The following is a 21,657-nucleotide window of genomic DNA, read 5'->3' on the forward strand; positions in this document are numbered from 1 at the left end:
CATAGGAAAGAACTAGAAACTTCAAATTAGTGACACTTCTAATTTATTTCTAGCTTTCCCTGGTTGGATAGTGTAATCACAGTTTTTGAAATTCGCCTAATTAGATGAGATTTAGAATAGATCTGTCTCAAAATACAAATAAAAAGAGGCTAACCTCCTTAATAATCAAAGATTTGATACTGATTTGGCTTCTTATGTAAGGCATTCCCTTGAATATCGACTGTTAGGTTTCTTTCTCTGTAGGAGATTCTGAGGCACTAAAAGTTACCTACAGTCAGTTGTAAAATCAGGGCTGTCAGAGCAGAAGAACTCAATAAAACACCATCTCAGAATTTGTGTTTCAGAATTACTGAAACCAGAATGGCTCTTCGGAATCTTATTTTTAATAGATGTGGAGAGAATGAAGCATATGTCACGAATACTGATGAAATTTAGTGTGTGTGTATTGCACCATAAGATACATTCATCTATATGTATTTGTCATTCTCTCTATAGCAGAAAAGGAAATAGCTTTTTCCCAGAAACTCTCCTTAGGTCAGAAAACACACTTCTACTTTGTCAACTGTGGGTTCAAACTGTATCACACATAGCAGGACAAGAAAAGGAGGGTAGAGGCGGCAGATGTGTGTTCACTGTCTGCCTTGTGGTTAAAAGAAACTCTACAGTTGCACCATCACCGATATAGTCCCATCCCATGCCATCTGATCCTCGCCTCTTAGAGGTGGGTGCAGGTGTGAGGTAGAAGATGACAGCAGGAAGCAAAAAGCACTTGGTATGATTCCTTCACAAGCACCTTTGCCCCCTCGATCCTTACTGCTGCCAGATGACAAATCCATCATTTCTAACAGGAACTCTTAACAGAGAAAGACAAACCTGACTCCATATTGGATCTATCCCGTTAGATCTAACCCTTGTGCTCTGTTGCTTGTGCTTAGTCAGGCTGGCTCTGCTTCTTTCGTAAAAGAATGTCGTCCTGGAATTCCCTTGAGGTGCAGCAGGTTAAAGATCTGGCATTATCACTGCAGTGCCTTGGGTCACTGCTATGGCAGGGGTTTGATCCCTGGCCCAGGAACTTCCACATGCCTCAGGTGTGGCCAAAGAAACTAACTAAAAAAATCACCTCTAGCCTAAAATCCCAAGGCTCTGACCTTCAAAGATATAACACTTTTCACTTCGTAAAGAGATAAAAAGTTACAGAACAAAGAATAATGTTTGTGGTGAGGCTTATAGGAACATTCTGACTAGATCTATGCAGACGGCTGCAAGAGCAAAAGACTGTGACACCAAGAAGTTTGTAACAGCCAATCACACTCCCTCCCCTGTTCGTATAAAAAAAGCCTGAATTCTGATGCAGGTAAGATGGTTCTTTGGGACCCTAGTCCACGATCTTCTCCAACTGCTGGCTTCCTGAATAAAGTCCCTATTCCTTGCCCCAACAGCTTGTCTTTTAACTGACTTACTAATCTGTCATGCAGTGAGAAGTATGAGTTTGGACTCAGGTATGGAACTACATATTCCAAAAACACATTTACAATGAGAGCATGGTGTAGGTTGGGACTTTCTTATAGGCAATATTTTTCAGCATCCTTTTAGGAAGAAAATAGCTCTTCAAGCTAATTAGAGGCTAATTTTATGTTAGGTGTTTAAAATTAATCATTAAAATGCTAACTACATTATGGTGTTCCCATTATAGCTCAAAGGGTTAAAAACCTGACTAGTCTCTGTGAGGATGCAGGTTCTATCCCTGGCCTCACTCAGTGGGTTAAAGATCTGGTGTTGCCACAAGCTGCAGCATAGGTTGCAAATGTAGCCAGCATTGCTGTGGCTGTGGCAATAGGCCTGCAGCTGCAGCTTTGATTTGACCCCTAGCCTTGGAACTTCCATATGCCTCGGGTGCAGCTGTAAAAAGAAAAAAAAATGCTAACTGCATTAAATCTAAACAATGAATTCTAATGTTGATAGAGTATAGTCATGGGATGGGGTAATGGTTTGGGTCACATTAAGTCTGGATGAAGACCTCTTACACCCAGTCATCCCCTTGGTCCCCGTGACTTTTAGGTAAAATGTTGGGCTTAGAAAGAATATACTAGAGATACATTGCAGTCCAAGCCCCTACTTTATAGATTAGATAAACGAGCCTCAGAGAGAGAGAAAGTGATTTGCAAAAGACTGTACACAGGGAATGACTTAGTTTATTTTCTGCTTTATTGAATCTCTCCACAACTGTCATGGGTCCACCAGGTAACAAAAGTTCTTTGAGGAGTTAAGCCTTATAAATAATGATTTAATAAGCGGCATTCAGCATCATGTTTGAGGAATTAGTTAAGTCCTTTACTTCTTTTAGTCTTTACTTCTTTTGCAAAGCTTATGTCTGCTCAGATCACAAGGACATAAAAAAGAGATCTGAACAGGCAGGTTCTGCTTGCCTAGAAAACTACCAATACTGACTGCCCACCATAAGCCATAGCTGAGCACATCACTTACATTGCTCCTAAGGCATTAGAAACTCTGCATATAATATTGGCATTATTATATCATGAAGATGAGGAAATGGTATCAGGGAAATGTGATACCTTGTCTGAGGTTACACACAGCTAGTAAGTTCTCTGACTACATGGTCCCAGGCTCACTGACGTCCAGTCTATGAAAACAGCACTGTAAGTCAAGGAAATGTGCACCTATTTGAAAATCCCATAGCCCAGGAATAGACATGGAATGCAAAGTATTTGGAAGGAGAATTAAGAAAGGAAGAGGGGAAAGGTGAGCTAAGAGCATTATGGCAATACATTCTACAATGACTCTTTTTTCTTTTTTTTGTCTTTTTGCAATTTCTTGGGTCACTACCGCGGCATATAGAGGTTCCCAGGCTAGGGGTCAAATCAGAGCTGTAGCCGCTGGCCTATGCCACAGCCACAGCAACACAGGATGCAAGCCGCGTCTGTAACCTACACCACAGCTCACGGCAACGCCAGATCCTTAACCCACTGAGCAAGGCCAGGGATCGAACCCACACCTCATGGTTCCTAGTTGGATTCGCTAACCACTGAGCCACGACGGGAACTCCTACAATGACTCTTAACATGCATGATGGATGTGTTTTAAGATCTTCATACATATCAAATGTGTAAATGCAATTAGCATATATCATATAAGATCACCCCTAAAATCTAGTGAAAGACAATTGTGACATTAGGTACTTGATGAGAAGCAAAGAAGTGCATAGTCTCAATGACTTAGGATGGATGAGTTACAATCACCCCATATATTAGTTTGTTAAACCTGCCATAAACAACAAAATACTACAGACAGGGTGCCTTAAACATGGAAATTTATTTTTCTCACAGTTCTGGAGGCTGCAAGTTGAAGATCAAGGTGCTGGCATGTCCATTTCTCCTAAAGCCTCTCTCCTAGGCGTGCAGATGGCCACACTCTGGCTGCCTCTTCACATGGTCTTTTCTCTGTACCTGCACATCCCTGATGTCTCCTTCCATGTCCAAATCTCCTCTTCTTGTAAGGACACAGGTCAGATTGGATTGGGGCCTACCCTACCAGTCTCTTTAATTTAATCACCCCCTCAGAGGCCCTTATCTCTCTGTATAGTCACAGTCTGAGGTGCTAGGGGTTAGAACTTCAGTATAAGAATTTTGGGGAAGCCACAATTCAGCGCATTGCACCCGCTAAGTAATTAGTGCTGGTGCCACAGCAATGAGCATCCAGACATTAGAAAAGTGACAACATGCTACATGTCATTCACCTTGAGTGTCATTCATGAAGAGATGAAGCCCTCTATTGAATTCAGGAATTCAAGTCTCCAGGATTGGGTTTTGTATGTGTGTGTGTGTGTGTTTTAAAGGCAGGAATGGCCATCATTACATAAATATAAGTCATGATGGTCTAAGTCAGAGGTCAGACGACTACTGCCTAGAAACCAGATCTAGCCTGCTCAGACCTGATTATGTAAATAAAGTTTTATGGACACACAGCCACATTCATTCATTTATGGATTGTCTATGGTTGCTATGAAACGACAACTGCACAGCTGAATCATTATGACAGACACAAGGCTAAAAGTATTTACTATCTGGCCCTTCGCAGAGACAGCTTGCCAACTCCTGATTTAAACTATGTCAGTCAGGTTTCTTTACTGTAGGATTCTCAGAGTCTTGAAAATATATATGTATTTTCAAACATCAAGGGGGGATATATGTAGTAAAAGTTCATCTTACATAGCAGTTGTTTCTAAAGACAGCTCAAAGTGAAAACTGTGTGTGGTAAAAATTAACACTGAAAATCCCTTAAGAAAATCCTTAAGCAAAGTAACACCCACCATCCCAGGGCATCATCAATATGGTCAGTTTTTTCTCCAAAGTTGTAATAGAGAAAATTTTCTTTCAGCATCATATGAAAGCACTGGCTTTATTTATGGGCTATTTGTATGAAAAGATGCATATCTTTAAATAAAAGAACTGGACTTTCCATTGTGGCTCAGTGGAAATGAACCCGACTAGTATGCATGAGGATTCAGGTTCAATCCCTGGCATTGCTCAATGGGTTAAGGATCCAGCATTGCTGTGAGCTGTGGTGCAGGTTACAGACACGGCTCAGATCCCTCATTGCTGTGGCTGTGGCCTAGGCTGGCAGCTGCAGCTCAGATTCAGTCCCTAACTTGGGAACTATCATATGCCTGAGGTGTGGCCCTAAAAAGAAAAAAAAAAGTACTCGAATGATTGGCTTGTAAGATATGCACAAGTTTGACTTAATTTCTAATAAATTATTTTCTAAAATGGTTTTACCAGCTTAGAAGTATCTTAGAACAATGAAAGCCCCACTCTCCCACTCATCTCATTTTTATGCCTAAGAAAAAACCATTAATAGTTACTCTGCATGGAAGGAGTCAGAAACTTTTTATCCATTTACAAACATCTACCTATCTATTGATCTATCTACCTATCTATCCATTAAAGATTAGACAATTTGAATGAATAAATATAACTACTTTTACCCCTACTGACAAACTATAATTTTTCAATGGATTTGAGTTTAAGAAGTGAGATTCCCAGTTCCAACCCTAGAGGCTGTGATTCCACAAACCTGGGTGGGGGCACAGGAGTCTTCATTCTCAACTCACACCCTTGATAATTCTGATGCAGGTGGTCCCCAAACACCCTTTGGGAAACACTCACCTAAGTCAAGGCAATTTATTTAAAAACCACAAAGGGGGAGTTCCCGTCGTGGCGCAGCGGAAACGAATCCGACTAGGAACCATGAGGTTGCGGGTTTGATCCCTGGCCTAGCTCACTGGGTTAAGGATCCGGCATTGCCCTGAGTTGTGGTGTAGGTCGCAGATGTGGCTCAGATGTGGTGTTAGCTCTGATTCGACCCATAGCCTGGGAACCTGCATATGCTGCATGTGTGGCCCTAAAAAGCAGAAACAAAAAATCAAACAAACCAACCAACAAAAACCCACAAAGGAAGGGACACAAAGAAGAAAAGATCATGCAACCTCCTGAACACCAGGGGGCAGATGGAGCCACATGTCGGCTTAAGGTCAAGATGTATCACAGGCCCTTTACTCAAGGAGAGGGTGTAGAAGACCCTTGTGCCTCTGCTGAGACCCCAAGAGTCTCATGAAGTACTTATGAAGCCATTAAAACAATCAGGGAAGCAGCTCAAAACTGGTAGGAAGGAAACCTGGGCTCTAGATTCTGCTGTCCTGGGCCTCAGTTGCTTCATATGCAAAACAAGAAGTTGCAGATAACTGATCAGGGCCCTTCTAGCTCTTGTATTTTACGAGAAGCATCAACATTGCATGAATTTCTTTTTTTAAATTTTTTAATTACACCTGACTTACAATGTTCTGTCAATTTCTGCTAAACAGCAAAGCGACCCAGTTATACATATATACATACACATTCTTTTTTTCACATTATCCTCCATCATGTTCCATCACAATTGATGAGATATAGTTCCCTGGGCTAAACAGCAGAATCTCACTGTTTATCCACTCCAAATGAACTAGTTTGCATCTATTAACCCCAAACTCCTGGTCCCTCTCCTTCCCTCCCCCTCCCTCCTGGCAACCACAAGTCTTTTTTCTGTATGGATTTCTTTGTGATTAGGCTTTGGATGATTTTCATTTTGTATATTCCATTTTTTTTTTTTTAGAATGAGCTTATATTTTAAATGGAAAAGAAAATAATGCAAAACATTTTAAAAGATAACATTTCTTATTGTTACTCAAACGTGATTTTCATAAGCTAAGGAGCTTACTCAGGGGCTAAGCTTATTACTCTCCTCTCCATGAATATAGAAAATGAGATCTCAACACAGCCTTAACCAACAGATTGTTTAAAACAAATTTAAAATTTGCTTTTAATAGGCAAAATTGGATCTATGACTCTATATGAGATGGAAAACATGGAAATGAACAGTCCCAAGATCCAGTCTCAGCCGAAATCTCACACCACAAAGAGAAATTAGCAATACTTACATATTTAATAATACCTTGTAATTTTTTTAGACTTCTGGGTTTCAAAATTTCTGACAAAGTACTTCCCAAGCCATAATTAACAAAAACAGGCAACCTTCCCAAAAGTCTCCCAGAGCAAAAGTAAATTTTTCAGAACCCTCCCCCTGCAGTGAGCATGTTGTGAACAGTGACACACCAGCAACAAACAACAGAAGCCAGAGAGGGTTTGGATCTTGCCCTGAACTGGTGTCTGCAGAAAAAGGCTTCAACAAAAGAAGGTTGTGATTAGAAGATCATGACATTTCCAGCACCCGCTTATTAGAATGTCTAGAGGATCACAGAGAGAGATGATATGGTCTTTACAACCAGAGTTCCCATCACAGAATATTTACAAACACGAACTGCTGTTCCAATCTTTGGAGCCATTTAGTCACTGCTTATCTAATGGTGGACAAAAAATGCAGACATCCCAGCCAATCAGGCCAGGTGGTCTCCTAAGAAAGACTCCCATCACCTCTGTATTGTTCAGCCCATAAAGCTATGAATTCTTTTTTTTCATCACCCCATTTCCCATTCATTAAATCCTAGCAGCTCTCCCTTCCATTTGTTCTTCTCTCCTTACTTCCAATGCCATTCCTAGTCCAAGCCTCCACGATCTTTCCCTTAGCCTGCTTCCACAGCCTTCTTGCCAACTTCCCCTCTTTTTTTTGCGGGGGGCGGGGAGGGAGGAACACCTGCAGCATAGGGAAGTTCCCAGGCTACGGGTCAAGCCTACACCACAGCCACAGCAGCAGCAGATCTGAGCCTCATCTGTGACCCACACAAAGCTTAGGGCAACACAAGATCCTTAACCCAGTGAGAGAGGCCAGGGATTGAACCTGCATCCTCACGATCACTAGTTGGCTTCTTAACTTGCTGAGCCACAATGTGAACTCTTCCCCTCTTAACCCCTGAGTCAATCCCTTCTTCATAAGGTGGCCATATTTGTGTATCAGTTCATTTCTCTCTTTGCTTAAAACTCTTCCTTGTCTTCTAATTTTCACAGAATAAAATGTAAACCCCATCCCCCTTCACCTCTCAAAACAAACCTCACAGCATGACAATCATCCCTGCACCCTGGGCACTTCTCAGAGTGGCCTCTTTTTTCCTTCCTTCCTTTGCCAAGCTCATTCTCACTTACTGTCCCCACTGCTTACTTAGATCACTGTTTCTCCAGATTGTCTTAGAAATGGCTCCATCCACTCATTCCCACTTAACCCACAGTGCCTTCCCTGACCACTGTATCCTAAATAGTATCAACCTGAATGTATGTTATTCTCTACCCCTGTTTATGCCCTGGATGGTCCTGAAATTATATTGTTTGATTGCTGGTTTCCTCCCCCAATAAGCAAGAATGTAAGCTCTATGAGGAGGAAGATCTTGCTCACACAGTACTAAAGCCCAAGGGCCCAGGACAATGCACACAGTAGACAGTCAGTGACTGTTCACTTTGACGCAACTTTTCAATGCTCCCTGTCCTTTCAGAATCAAAACTCAATTCCTTGCCCAGAAGACAAGTGGTTAATTTGCAGAAGAGACATCTCTCCTGTGAATATCGTCATTGTCACTTCGCAACTAGGCTAGTCTCTCACACAGCACATTGCCCTGGAAACAGAAGATTCTTCAAAGATGTCAAAGGAAACTTAAACTTAGGTGACAAGCTAAGATGACTCGTTCAGTGTGTCTTGACTTAGGGGAGCAGCTGTGTAGGTTGTCAATGACGGGCTCAGAGTCTGAGTGGGTGGATCAGTATGTCATATCTACTGAGACAGGCAGGTATTTTTAAAGTGCTAAGGAAATGTGCTAGGATTCTCTGTGCTTCAGTCCGGAGTTCAATATGGGGAGAGTTCATTTGGGGCACAGATAAGAGGATCAATGACCTGAAACTTTAAATGGGCCTCATTGCAAGGTAATTTCACTCTGAGTCAGAGTGAACCACAGATTGGCAGCGAGCACCAATTTTCTGCACAGTGTCCTATTTTAACAATCACTTCTACACATTTATCACTTTTTATTATTATTAGATGAATTTATTACATTTACAGTTGTACAGTGATCATCACAATCCAATTTTATACGATTTCCATCCCACACCCCTGGTGAATTGCCTCACTCCCCAAACTCGTCTTCTTTGGAAACAAAGTTCTTCAAAGTCTCTGAGTCAGTATCTGTTCTGCAAAGAAGTTTATTCTGTCCTTTTTTCAGATTCCACATGTCAGTGATGGCATTTGATGTTGGTGTCTAATTGTATGGCTGACTTCACTTAGCATGATAATTTCTAGGTCCATCCATGTTGCTAAAAATGTTATTTCTTTCGTTTTAATGGCTGAGTAATATTCCATTGGGTATATGTACCACATCTTCCTGATCCGCTCTTCTGTCGATGGACATTTAGGTTGTTTCCATGTCTTAGCTATTGAAAATAGTGCTGCAGTGAACATTGGAGTACATGTGTCTTTTTGAGCCATGGTTTCCTCTGGATAGATGCCCAGGAGTGGGATTGCTGGATCAAATGGTAGTTCTATTCTTAGTTTTTTGAGGAATCTCCATACTGTATTCCACAGCGGCCACACCAATTTGTAATTCCACCAACAGTGTCATAGGGTTCCTTTTTCTCCACACCCTCTCCAGCATTTATTGTTTGTCGACTTTTTGATGATGGCCATTCTGGCTGGTGTAAGGTGGTACCTCACAGTGGTTTTGATTTGCATTTATCTAATAATGAGTGATGGTGAACATCTTTTCATGTGTTTTTTGGCCATCCATATGTCTTCTTTGGAGAACTGTCTGTTTAGATCTCCTGCCCATTTTTTGATGGGGATGTTTGTTTTTTTGGTATGGAGCTGTAGGAGGTGTTTATAAATTTTGGAGATGAATCCTTTGTCAGTCAATTCATTTGCAAAGATGTTCTCCCATTCTGTGGGTTGTCTTTTCATTTTGTTTAGGGTTTCCTTTGCTGTGCAGAAACTTTTAAGTTTGATTAGGTCTCATTTGTTTATTTTTGTTTTTACTGACATCACTCTAAGAGGTGGATCTGAGAAGATGTGGCTGTCATTTACGTCAGAGAGTGTTTGGCCTATGTTTTCCTCTAAGAGTTTTATAGTATTTGGTCTTATATCTAGGTCTTTAGTCCATTTTGAATTTATTTGTGTGTATGGTGTTAGAGTTTTCTCATTTCATTCTTATCCATGTGGCTGTCCAGTTTTCCGAGCACCAGTTATTGAAGAGACTGTCTTTTCTCCGCTGTATATTCTTGCCTCCTTTGTCATAGATGAGTTGACTGCAGGTGCACGGGTTTAATTCTGGGCTTTCTATCCTGTTCCATGGATCTATATTTCTGTCTTTGTGCCAGTGCCATATGGTTTTGATGACCGTTGCTCTGTAGTATAGTCTGAAGTCTGGGAGCCTGATTCCTCCAGCTCCATTTTACTTTTTCAGGGTATCTTTGGCTATTCTGGGTCTTTTGTGCTTCCAAACAAACTTAAATATTTTGTTCGAGTTCTGTGAAAAATGTCCTTGGTAATTTGATAGGGATTGCATTGAATCTGTAGATTGCCTTAGGTAGTATAGTCATTTTGATAATATTGACTCTTCCAATCCAAGAGCATGGTATGTCTGTCGATCTGTTTGTGTCATCTTTGATATCTTTCATCAGTGTCTTATAGTTTTCAGAGTACAGGTCTTTTGTCTTTTTAGGCAGGTTTACTCCTAGGTATTTTATTCTTTTGGATGTGATGTTAAATGGGATTGCTTCCCTAATTTCTCTTTCTGCTCTTTCATTGTTAGTATATAGAAATGCCATCAATTTCCGTGTATTAATTTTGTATCCTGCAACTTTGCCAAATTCATGGATGAGCTCTAACAGTTTTCTGGTAGAGTCCTTAGGATTCTCTAGGTATAGTATCATGTCATCTGCAAATAGCGATAGTTTTACTTCTTCCTTTCCAATTTGGACTCCTTTTATCTCTTTTACTTCTCTGATTACTGTTTCCTCATTCTAGGATGTTGGTCTCTTAATTGCAAGTGCATCTCCAGTGTCCTGCATTTGTACCCACCTCTTCTCATGAGTTCTGATTTTGCTGGCATAATTGTGCATGGAATATTTCATATCTTAACTGTATACATACCTTCACTGGTGAGCCTTGTCATTTGTGGAATTTTTGTTTCTGGTTGTGGCCTTTTCTGCCTAGAGAAGTTCCTTTAGTATTTGTTGTAAAGCTGGTTTAGTGTTGCTGAATTCGCTTAGCTTTTGCTTATCTGTGAAGCTGTTGATTTCTCCTTCAAATCTGAATGAGAGCCTTGCTTGGTAAGGTAATCTTGGTTGGAAGTTTTTTCCTTTCATCACGTTAAGTATATCATGCCACTCCTTTCCGGCCTGCAGAGTTTCTGCTGAAAAATCTGCCAATAACCTTATTGGGGTTCCCTTATATGTCATTTGTTTCTATTCCCTAGCTGCTGTCAATATTTTCTCTTTGTCTTTAATTGTGGTCACTTTGATTAATATGCGTCTTGGGGTATCCCTCCTTGGGTTTATTTTATATGGTAGTCATTGCACTTCCTGGATTTGAGTGAGTGGTTCCTTTCCCATGTTAGGGAATTTTTCAGCTATTATCTCTTGGAATATTTTTTCTGTCCCTTTCTCTCTCTCTTCTCCTTCTGGCACCTCTATAATAAGAATATTGGTGTGTTTAATGTTGTCTCAGAGTTCTCTGAGACTCTCTTAATTTGTTTCCAATCTTCTTTCTCTTTTCTGTTCTGCATCCATGATTTTCACTAATCTGTCCTCCACCTCACTTATTCGTTCTTCTGCCTCCTGTATTCTGCTGTTAACTGCTTCTAGTGAATTTTTTATTTCAGTTATTGTATTTTGCATCTCTTCTTGTTTAAGTTTTATATCTTGTATCTCTTTGGTCAGTGTTTCCTATAATTTATCCATCTTTGCTTCTAGTTTATTTCCAATGTCTTGCATCATCTTTAGCATCAAAGTCTAAAGTCTTTTTCCTGGAGGCTGAGAATCTCCTGATCACTTAGCTGATTTTCTGGGGTTTGTTCTTTCTCTCTCATCTAAGTTATAATTCTCTATCTTTTCATTTTTTGTAGGTTTTTGGTGTGGTGACCTTTTTATAGATAATAGAGTTATAGCCTCTCTTACTTCTGGTGTCTTGTGGCTGAAGTTGGTATGGGGGCTTGCTGCAGGCTTCCTGATGGGAGTGACTGACACCTGCCCACTGGTAGGTGGAGCTGATTCCTATTCCTCTGGTAGGTGGGGCTTTGTCTCTGAATGAGATTAGAGGTGGCTGTGTGACTGGGGGGTGGCCTGTTTACTGATGGGTGGGGCTGTGATCCCACCTTGATTGTTATTTGGCCTGGAGCTTCTCAATGCTGATGGGTGGGGCCAGATTTTCCCAAAATGGCCACCTCTGGAGTAATGCACACTGATGAAGATTCCCAAGAGCTTTGCTTCTTATGTCCTTTCCTCACAACAAGCCACATTCACCCCTGTTTTCCCAGAAGGTACTCCAAGAACCATAGCCAGGTCCAAACCAGACTCCCACCGAGACCCTGCTTTGCTCTGGGACTCAGCACATGAGAAAGTCTGTGTGTACCTTCCAAGAATGGGGTCTCCACTTCCTCCAGTCCCATGGAGCTCCTCAACACAAGCCCCACTGGCCTGCAATAACAGATGCTCCAGGGGCTCTTTCTCCCAATGCCATATCACCACATGTGGGGATCTGATGTGGGGCTTAGAACTCTCACTCCTATAGGTGAGTCTCTGTGATACAGTTACTTTCCAGTCTGGGGGGCTTCCCACCCAGGAGGTATGGGGTTGCTTATATCACGTAATCACCCCTCCTACCTCTTGATGTGGCCTCCTCTTTGTCTTCTGGAGTAGGGTACCTTTTTGAAAGTTTCCGGTCCATTTGGTTGAAGATTGCTCAGCATTTGATTGTAAATTTTTTTTGTTTTTAGGAGAGAAGCTAAGCTCCAGTCCTTCTATTCTGCATCTTCCATCACCTTTTTTAAAATTTAATTTTATTGTAGTAGAGTTGCTTTACAATGTAGTATTAGTTTCAGGTGTACAGCAAAGTGAATCAGTCATATATGTGAATATATCCATTCTTTTTTCCCATTTAGAGCATTATAAACAATTGAGTAGATTTTCCTGTGCTATACTGCAGGTTCCTGTTAATCATCTATTTTATACAGTAGCATGTATGTGTTATTCCCACCTTTCCAATTCTTCCCTCCTCTCAGTGGTTTCATTTAAGGTAACCACAAAATTGGTTTTGCCTTTTTTTTTTTTAGGGCCGCACCGGTGGCATATGGAAGTTGTCAGGCCAGGGGTCCAATCACAGCTGTGGCTGCCAGCCTACATCACAGCCACAGCAACATCAGATGAGAGCAGCATCTGTGACCTACACCACAGCTCACAGCAAAGCTGGATCCTTAAACCACTGAGCGAGGCCAGGGATTGAACCTGAAACCTCATGGTTCCTAGTTGGATTCATTTCTGCTGTGCCACGATGGTAACTCCAAAATTGGTTTTGAAATCTGTGGGTCTGTTTCTTGTTTTTTGTTGTTGTTGTTTTCTTTTTTTTTTTTTTGCTTTTCAGGGCCACAGATGTGGCATATGGTAGTTCACTGGCTAGGCATTGAATCAGAGCTACAGCAATGTGGGACCCAAGCTGCGTCTGTGACCTATACCACAGCTCATGGCAACAGTGGATCACCAATCCACTGCCTGAGGCCAGGGATCAAACCCACATCCTCATGGATACTAGCTGGATTCGCTTTAGCTGCATGACAACAGGAACTCACTGTTTCTGCTTTTTAAATAAGTTTTTTTTCAATTTATTTTCCTTTTATGGCCACACCTGTGGCATATGTAAGTTCCCAGTCTAGGGGTCAAATCAGAGTGGCAGCTACAGCCTACCCCATAGCCATGGCAAAACAGAATCTGAGCCACATCTGCAATCTATGCCTGAATCTTGCAGGAATGCCAGATCCTTAATGCACCGAGCAAGGCCAGGGACTGGACCACCCATCCTCATGGATACTATGCTGGGTTCTTAACCTGCTAAGCCACAACAAGAATTCCTATATCATTTTTTATTTGATTCCACATAATAAGTGATATTACCACTTCATCATCTTTTTGGTTCTCAGGGCAATTCCAAAAAGTTGGCCACCTGCAGTTATTATATTTATTTTATACATGTGAGTATGAGATTCATGATCCTACAGTAAGTAAATACCAAAACTTGATTTAGGATCAAGATCTTAAATCAAGTCTAGAGATACTAATGAACCTACAAGAGAAATACTACAAAACATTTTTTTCTTCTTTTTCTTTTTTTAAAATGTATTTATTTATTTATTTTTATTTCCCCAATTCATTATTTTTTTTCCTACTGTACAGCATGGTGACCCAGTCATATATACATGTACACATTCTTTTTTCTCACATTATCATGCTCCACCATAAGTGACTAGACATAGTTCCCAGTGCTATACAGCAGGATCTCATTGCTAATCCATTTGAAAGGCATAGTCTGCATCTATTAAGCCCAAACTCCCCATCCATCCCACTTCCTCCCCCTCTCCCTTGGCAACCACAAATCTATTATCCAAGTCCATGATTTTCTTTTCTGTGGAAAAGGACGTAATCAAACTGACAAGCTTTTGCACAGCAAAGGAAACCAAAAATAAAACAAAAAGACAACTTATAGAATGGGAGAAAATAGTTTGAAATGGTGCAACTGGCAAGGGCTTAATCTCTAAAGTATACAAACAACTTATCCAACTCAACAGCAAAAAAACCAACAACCCAATGGAAAAATGGGCAAAGACCTGAATAGACCTTTCTCCAAGGAAGATGTACAGATGGCCAACAAACACATGAAAAAATGCTCAACATCACTAATTATTAGAGAAATGCAAATCAAAACTACCATAAGATACCACCTCACACCAGTCAGAATGGCCATCATTAATAAGTCCACAAATAACAAATGCTGGAGGCAGTGTGGAGAAAAGGGAACCCTCTTGCACTGTTGCTGGGAATGTAAGCTGGTACAACCACTATGAAGAACAGTGTGGAGGTACCATAGAAAACTATACTCAGAACTACCATATGACCCACTCTTGGGCATATATCAGGATGAAACTTTCCTTGAAAAAGACACATGCACCCGCATGTTCATTGCAACACTATTCACAATAGCCAAGACATGGAAACAACCCAAATGTCCACTGACAGATGATTGGATTAAGAAGATGTGGTCTATATACACAATGGAATACTACTCAGTCATCAAAAAGAACAAAATAATACCATTTGCAGCCACATGGATGGAACTAGAGACTCTCATACTGAGTGAAGTAAATCAGAAAGAGAAAGACAAATACCATATGATACTACTTATATCTGGAACCTAATATATGGCACAAAAAGAGTATTTTTTAAATCAACTTTTTTGAGTTATAATTTATAGACAATAAACTACTCCCATTTTAAGTGTCCAGCTCATTGGATTTTGGCAAACATATACACTCCTGCACCTATCACGTCAATCAAGATATAGTACATATAACCCCTGAAAAGTTACCACATATCTTTTCATACTCTATTCTTCTCCTTGCCTCCCACTTCAGCCCCAGGAAGCACTAATTGGCTTTCTGTCACTATTATCTTGATGTGCTTTTTCTAGAATTTCATACAAACTGACTCAGGAAGTCTGAATTTTTTTTGCACCTGGCTTCTTTTGCTCAGCCTAATATTTCTGAGACATATCCATGTTGATACACATATCAGCAGTTTGTTCTTTTTTATTGTTTTGCTTTATATTATAGTATTCTATTCTATAGCTTCACATCAATTTGTTTATCCATTCATCTGCTGATGAATATTTGTTTTCTGGATTTTTTATTTTTTTAATGATTTTTATTTTTTCCATCATAATTGGTTCACAATGTTCTGTCAATTTTCTACTGTACAGCAAAGTGACCCAGTCACACATTATATACATACATTCTTTTTCTCACTTTATCCTCCATCATGCTCCATCATAAGTGACTAGATATAGTTCCCAGTGCTATACAGCAGGATCTCATTGCCTATCCATTCCATAGGCAATAGTTTGCCTCTATTAACCCCTTATTCCCAGTCCACCCCACTCCTTCCCCTGTTTTCTGCTTTTTTTAAAAATTGAGGTATATTTAATGTACAATATAAGTTTCAAGTGTACATCATAATAATTCACTATTTTTAAAGGCTATATTCCATTTATAGTTATTATAAAATACTGGCTATATTCCCTGTGTATACAATATATCCTTATAGCTTATTACTTTATACCCAGTCAACTTTACCATTTAAATACCTACCCCTAACTCGCCTCTCCCCCATTTCGTCTCCCCACAAGTAACCACTAGTTTGTTCTCTGTATCTGTGCATCTGTTTATTTTTTGTTAAACTCATTATTTTTTAGATTTCACATATAAGAGATAACATACAATATTTGTCTTTCTCTGACTTATTTTGCTTAGCATAGTATGCTCTAAGCCCATCCATGTTGTTGCAAATAGCAAAATTTCATTTTTTTCTTATGGATGAGTAGTATTCCACTGTATATATATGCCATATCTTCTTTATCCACTCATCTATTGATTGATACTTAGGTTCCTTCTATATATGGCCAACTATGAACACTGGGGTGTATGTATCTTTTCAAATTAGTGTTTCCATTTTATTTGCATATATACCCAGAGTAAAATTGCTGGGCCACATGGTAGTTCCATTTTTAGTTTTTTAAGAACCCTCTGTACTGTTTTTCACAATGGCTGCACCAATTTACATTTCCACTAACAGTGTAGAAGGGTTTCCTTTTCTCCACATCCTCATGAACACTTGTTATTTAATTATCTTATTGATGACAGCCATTCTCACAGATGTGAGTGATAACTCACTGTTGTTTTAATTAGCATTTTTATGATAATTAACTATGTTGAGAATCTTTTCATGTGTATATCTTCTTTAGAAAAATGTCTATTCAGGCCTTCTACCAATTTTTTTTTTTTTGTTTGGTTTTAACATCTTAATTCATGTTCTTACATGTTGAAATGGACCCTCCCTTCTGCCCATTTTTAAACCAAGTTTTTTTTTTGCTGTTGAGTTATATGAACTGTTTATAGATTTGGGGTATCAACCTCTTTCTGGTCATTGCTGATGGATACTTGGAATGTTTCTAATTTGGGGTTATCATGAATGCAGCTGCATGAACATTCCAGTACGATATATGGAAATATATTTTAATTTCTTTTCTGTAAATATCTTGGAGTAGAATGGCTAGGTCCCATGATAAGGGTATTTTTAATTTCATAAAAACTGAAAACTGTTCTACAGAGGTTTTACCATTTTACATGCCTACCAGCATTGTATGAGAGTTCCAGTTACTCCATGTCCTCACCAACACTTGGTATTGTCATTCTTTAATTTCACCCATTCTAATTGGTATAAGGTGAATCTCACTGTGGTTTGAACATGTATTTCCTTGACACTAATAATGTTGAGCATCTTTTAACATGTTTAATCCCCATCTGTAGAACTTCTGCAAAGGGCAACTTGAGAGGTGAGACATAAATAATTTTTTTCTCATTTGTAAGAACTTGCTTTATTTTAGAAACAATTTTTAGAAAATGTAATGGAAAAAGAGTTATAAAATATTCAGATTATAAAGGTCAAATATATTTAGAGGCCAAACCAAAAATAAAGAAAGCAAAAAATATAGTAGAAAATAACATTTATTTAGCTTTGTATTTTTTACTATACCTTCATCTAATGCTCTAAGAAACTAGGAGACCTGAATTTGCAGGAAGGGCTGAGATTGAATTAACTTGATCTCAGCAAAGAAGGGAAAAGCTTTGCTCTCTTCACTTCCAATTACTCTTTCTTCCCTAGACTTCATTTTATAGACCATGGGCTCAATTATTCACTGTATCTTTTTATATCTAGTCTCATAAAACTGTAAGGTGAATCATTACAAAATTAATATTCAACAGGCTTTATATAACTCTGCTTAATGCAATGTATAACTCAGATTTTTATCGGCCCAAGGCCTCTCAAGAACTATAAATGCAACTAAATTAATAAAACACTAATGTTAACTCTAACATTCCCATCATAACCTCAACATCACAAAACCACTAAATTTAAACAAGCAGACAGACATTGATGACAGAAATGGATTGTACAGAAATGTTCAAGCTCTATATGAAGACTCCCATAATAACAGCCTAGATCATGTTCTAACACATTTGTTTTGAGAAACTTGTGATTCTAGTAAAAATGAGCTTATATTGCTTCTAGAGCACTCACAGGGGAACCACGGTGAATTTTTTATATCACGTGGTCCTTGAAGAGTTTCTGACTCTTACATAATCATCACCTCCACAGGAGGAAAAAAAGCCAATGAATGCATCTACTAGATACCATTCCCTATCGTCCGACCAAATAAATGTATTTAATTGACAACCTAGAAGGAATCTTATGGATCTTTCTGCCAGTGATCACACCTTGGAGAAAAGGAAACCAAGACAAGACTAAAGTTAGACAATCTATTAAAAAGTGCTCAGTATTAAATTCAGATCTGATTCTGACTCCAGATTCATTGTCTTGTGATTTTCTTAAAAATGGGGGAGGGCCCATTTTCAATAGTCATACAGGGTCATATAGGGAAAATTGAAAACTCAGAAAGGCAAGATAAACAACAACAACAACAACAACAAAACATTGCTGAATCACTTCTAACCCCAAGACTCTGAGACAATCACTCTCAAATCCTACGTGGAGCAATACGATGCAGAGGTTAAGAGGGCTGCTTTTGGAGTCCTACACTTGGCTTCCTATCCTGGCTCATATACTTGATAAGCTAACTACTAAACCTCCCTCAGGCTCAGTTCCCAGTAAAATGGGGATGACGGGGACTCTTACCTTTAGTGCTGTTGTGAGAATGAGGTGGGATGGAATCTGCAAAGCATTTTTCACAGTGCCTGGCAGTTAGCAGATACTCCACAAACATAAGCCATCATGACTATGTCCTTTTGGACATTCATTATACATATGCTCTTATTCTTTAAAAAGAGTAAACCAGTTCTGTGGCTTTATTTCACCTAACAGTGTATCTGCCAGGAAAAGTCATTTCCCAGTGGCCTTTTTCACTACACCAAATTAGCCCAGAGAAATCCAAAGTTAAACAACTGTCCAGAGAGCCACACACTGGAGTTCTAACCACTAAGAAAAATTCTCCCAATCCAGCAAATATCTCAGCATTTGGGGTAACATCACCCCAGTCAAGGCTACAGCCCCCTTTCCCACCAAGTCCTCATGATGACTCCCTGGTAATGTTTCAGAAATAATATGGCCCTTGGCCAATTTCCTCAGTCTCAGCCCAGTCAAAGCTCTGTCACCTCAGTGTTGCCAGGTACCAGAAGTGCCTGAATGACCTTTCCACACCAAGGTCATCTCAAAGGATGGTTTGTGATATCATCATGACCAGGGTGGCAATTTGTAGGTAATTCAGGGAAGGTTTTAGAAAATAAAAATGGTCCTACTATGATCTTTTCTTTTCTCCCTACCCTGCACAGAAAGAGAAAGAACTATTGGCTGGACAATGGTAAGTGACTAATGAGTGACAGCTATAGGAAGTGCTGTGCTAAGGTTTATGAAGCTATAATCTGAAGCGATGGGAAAGTATACTGTGATTGATCAGCAATGTCTGCAATGGAAGATGGCAACAGCAGGGTGGTACATATGTCACAATGCTATCTTTTCTGATATATTTATGCCCTCAGTTTTATACAGATATGAACACAAAGGTATCATGAAAATGAGGAATCATGGCTCATTTAAGGTTAGAGGGATAGTAAGCTAAGACCAGTAATCATTCCTTTGTAGTTCAGTGCTCCTCTTTCCATGTCTGGCTACCTTTTTTCTCTGGCGGGCAGAACAATTTCCCATATTATAACCACTAGGTGGTCCTGGTATGTTGAAATCCATTCAAATATTTCCCTGATAAATAAGCTGTGCCTAAGACTATGTAAAAAAAAAAAAAAAACCCACTGCTCTCAAGTTTGTATCAAGACCCTGATAACAGCTAGCACACAGCTGTTATGAGGATACAGCCTCTACTCTGATAAAAGACAGGTGGTCAGCTTAATTATGTTGGTAAGCTAACATAATGAGCACAAAGAGAGACCAGCAGGGAAAGAGAGATTTCCTCCCCAGACTAAATGGATTTCTTTTTTGCATTCTGAAGCGCTAAATAAATAAAGTACAAAATGAATGTTGACAATATTATTTACAATTGTTGAGAAAACAGCTTTAGAGTTTTATTCCAATTTGCATTCTCTCCAGGAAAATGGAAGTCAACATGAATTTTATAATAGTGGGAGGAAGAAGGCACCATTGTTTATTATTAAATATCTTCAACAGACATTTACTAAGGTGCCAGGCACGCATGAAGCCCCAGGGATGCAACAGGGATCAGCAGAGAAATAGTTTCTGTTCTCCTAGGAAGTCTAAGGGGAAAGATGGACTATGAATAAGCACTGTATATACAATGTGTATATACAAATGAGACAGGATTTAGGGAGCAACTAAATCCTGCGGTGAAGGGAGCAACTAGAGCTGGGGTGAAGGATTCTCAACAGGATCAGGATCTCGATTTGGAGCCAGAAAAAAAGTGCTGGAACCCTATTTCCTGCCACTTACCTAGTGGTGACCTTGAGGAAACCGCTTAAGCTTTCTCTCCCAATTTCCTTACCTGCAAAACAAAGCTAATAATTCCTACATTCTTTTACTTAAGCCAAGTATTGAGTTAAACTTTATTAAGTTCCCAGGGGAGCCTGGCACAGAGTCTGAGATCAACATATATTTGTCAGATGAAGGAAAGAATCATTATCAAATACACACTGAATTTCTTATAGCAAAAGGGGCACCTGAGCAGGGCACAGAGTGAGGAAACAGAGGAAATGAGACATTAGTTCTGTTTTCTACCAAATTAGGGAGACTGAGAATACAAATTATACACATGCACATATGTGCATGTATATATATATATATATATAATAAATATTGAGCAGAGTCATAAAGAAGCATACTGCATGTGGCTGGGTCAGGGAGAGTGCTAAAACAGGACTCTGAAGAGAGGTTCATGTATAATTTTCAAACTTCTAGTAGCCACATTAATAAGAGTAAAAAGACAGAATAATTAACCTATTATAGCCAAATATTACCATTTCAACCTGCAAGCAATATGAGGGTTTTTTTGGGTTGTTTTGTTTGTTTGTGTTTTTGTTTTTTTGCCTTTCAGGGCCACACTCCCAGCATATTGCCGTTCCCAGGCTAGGGGTCTAATTAGAGCTACAGCTGCCAGCCTATGCCACAGGCACAGCCACACCAGATCCGAGCCATGTCTGCAACCTACACCACAGCTCACGGCAACGCCAGATCCTTAACTCATTGAGTGAGGCCAGGGATTGAACCAGCAACCTCATGGTTCCTAGTCGGATTCGTTTCCGCTGCATCACGACAGGAACTCCACAATATGAGTTTATTAATGAGATATTTTACATTCTATTTTTGTGTGTGTACTAAGCCTTCAAACCCTGTGTAAATTTTATATTCACATTGCATCTCAGTTTAGCCTGGCCACATTTCAGTGGACGGGCAGCCACATGTGGCTAATGGTTTCCGTACTGGACAGCACAGTCCCAGAAGTTTGGAGAAGGGAGAGTTCGGTGAAGACAGGCAGTCAGGTTGGCTCATGGAGGAAGTGGGGCTTGAAAGGGACAGGGGTTAAAAGACCTGACTTGGTGTTTTTAAGAGCTATCTCCTGGCATGAAGCCTTTGGTTGCAGCACCTTCTAGAAGTCTCCTTGACCTGGCTGGTTCTGCCCCAAGGAGTTTCGCAACCTACTCCCTGCTGGTGCGGATGCCACACTTGGATTTGGTTCTTACTCTCTGCTGGACCCTCTGGACTCTCACACTGTCCTTTCCTTCCTGGTACCCCCTTACTCAGCACAGTGCCTGGTGGACAGGGAAGCACAGGCATGAAAAAGTGATTTCATCTTTGCACTGAACAGCTCTAA

The 21,657-nt window shown here is 39.9% G+C and overlaps 1 protein-coding gene across 1 annotated transcript in view; it reads right to left on the reverse strand.

Annotated features, from left to right (window-relative positions):
* FRMD4B (FERM domain containing 4B) overlaps nucleotides 1-21,657 on the reverse strand; it is a 373,580-nt gene that overhangs the window by 259,454 nt on the left and 92,469 nt on the right. The gene's annotated exons all lie outside the window — the stretch shown is intronic.

Source organism: Phacochoerus africanus, chromosome 1, assembly GCF_016906955.1.
Source record: "Phacochoerus africanus isolate WHEZ1 chromosome 1, ROS_Pafr_v1, whole genome shotgun sequence".
Taxonomy (NCBI): domain Eukaryota; kingdom Metazoa; phylum Chordata; class Mammalia; order Artiodactyla; family Suidae; genus Phacochoerus; species Phacochoerus africanus.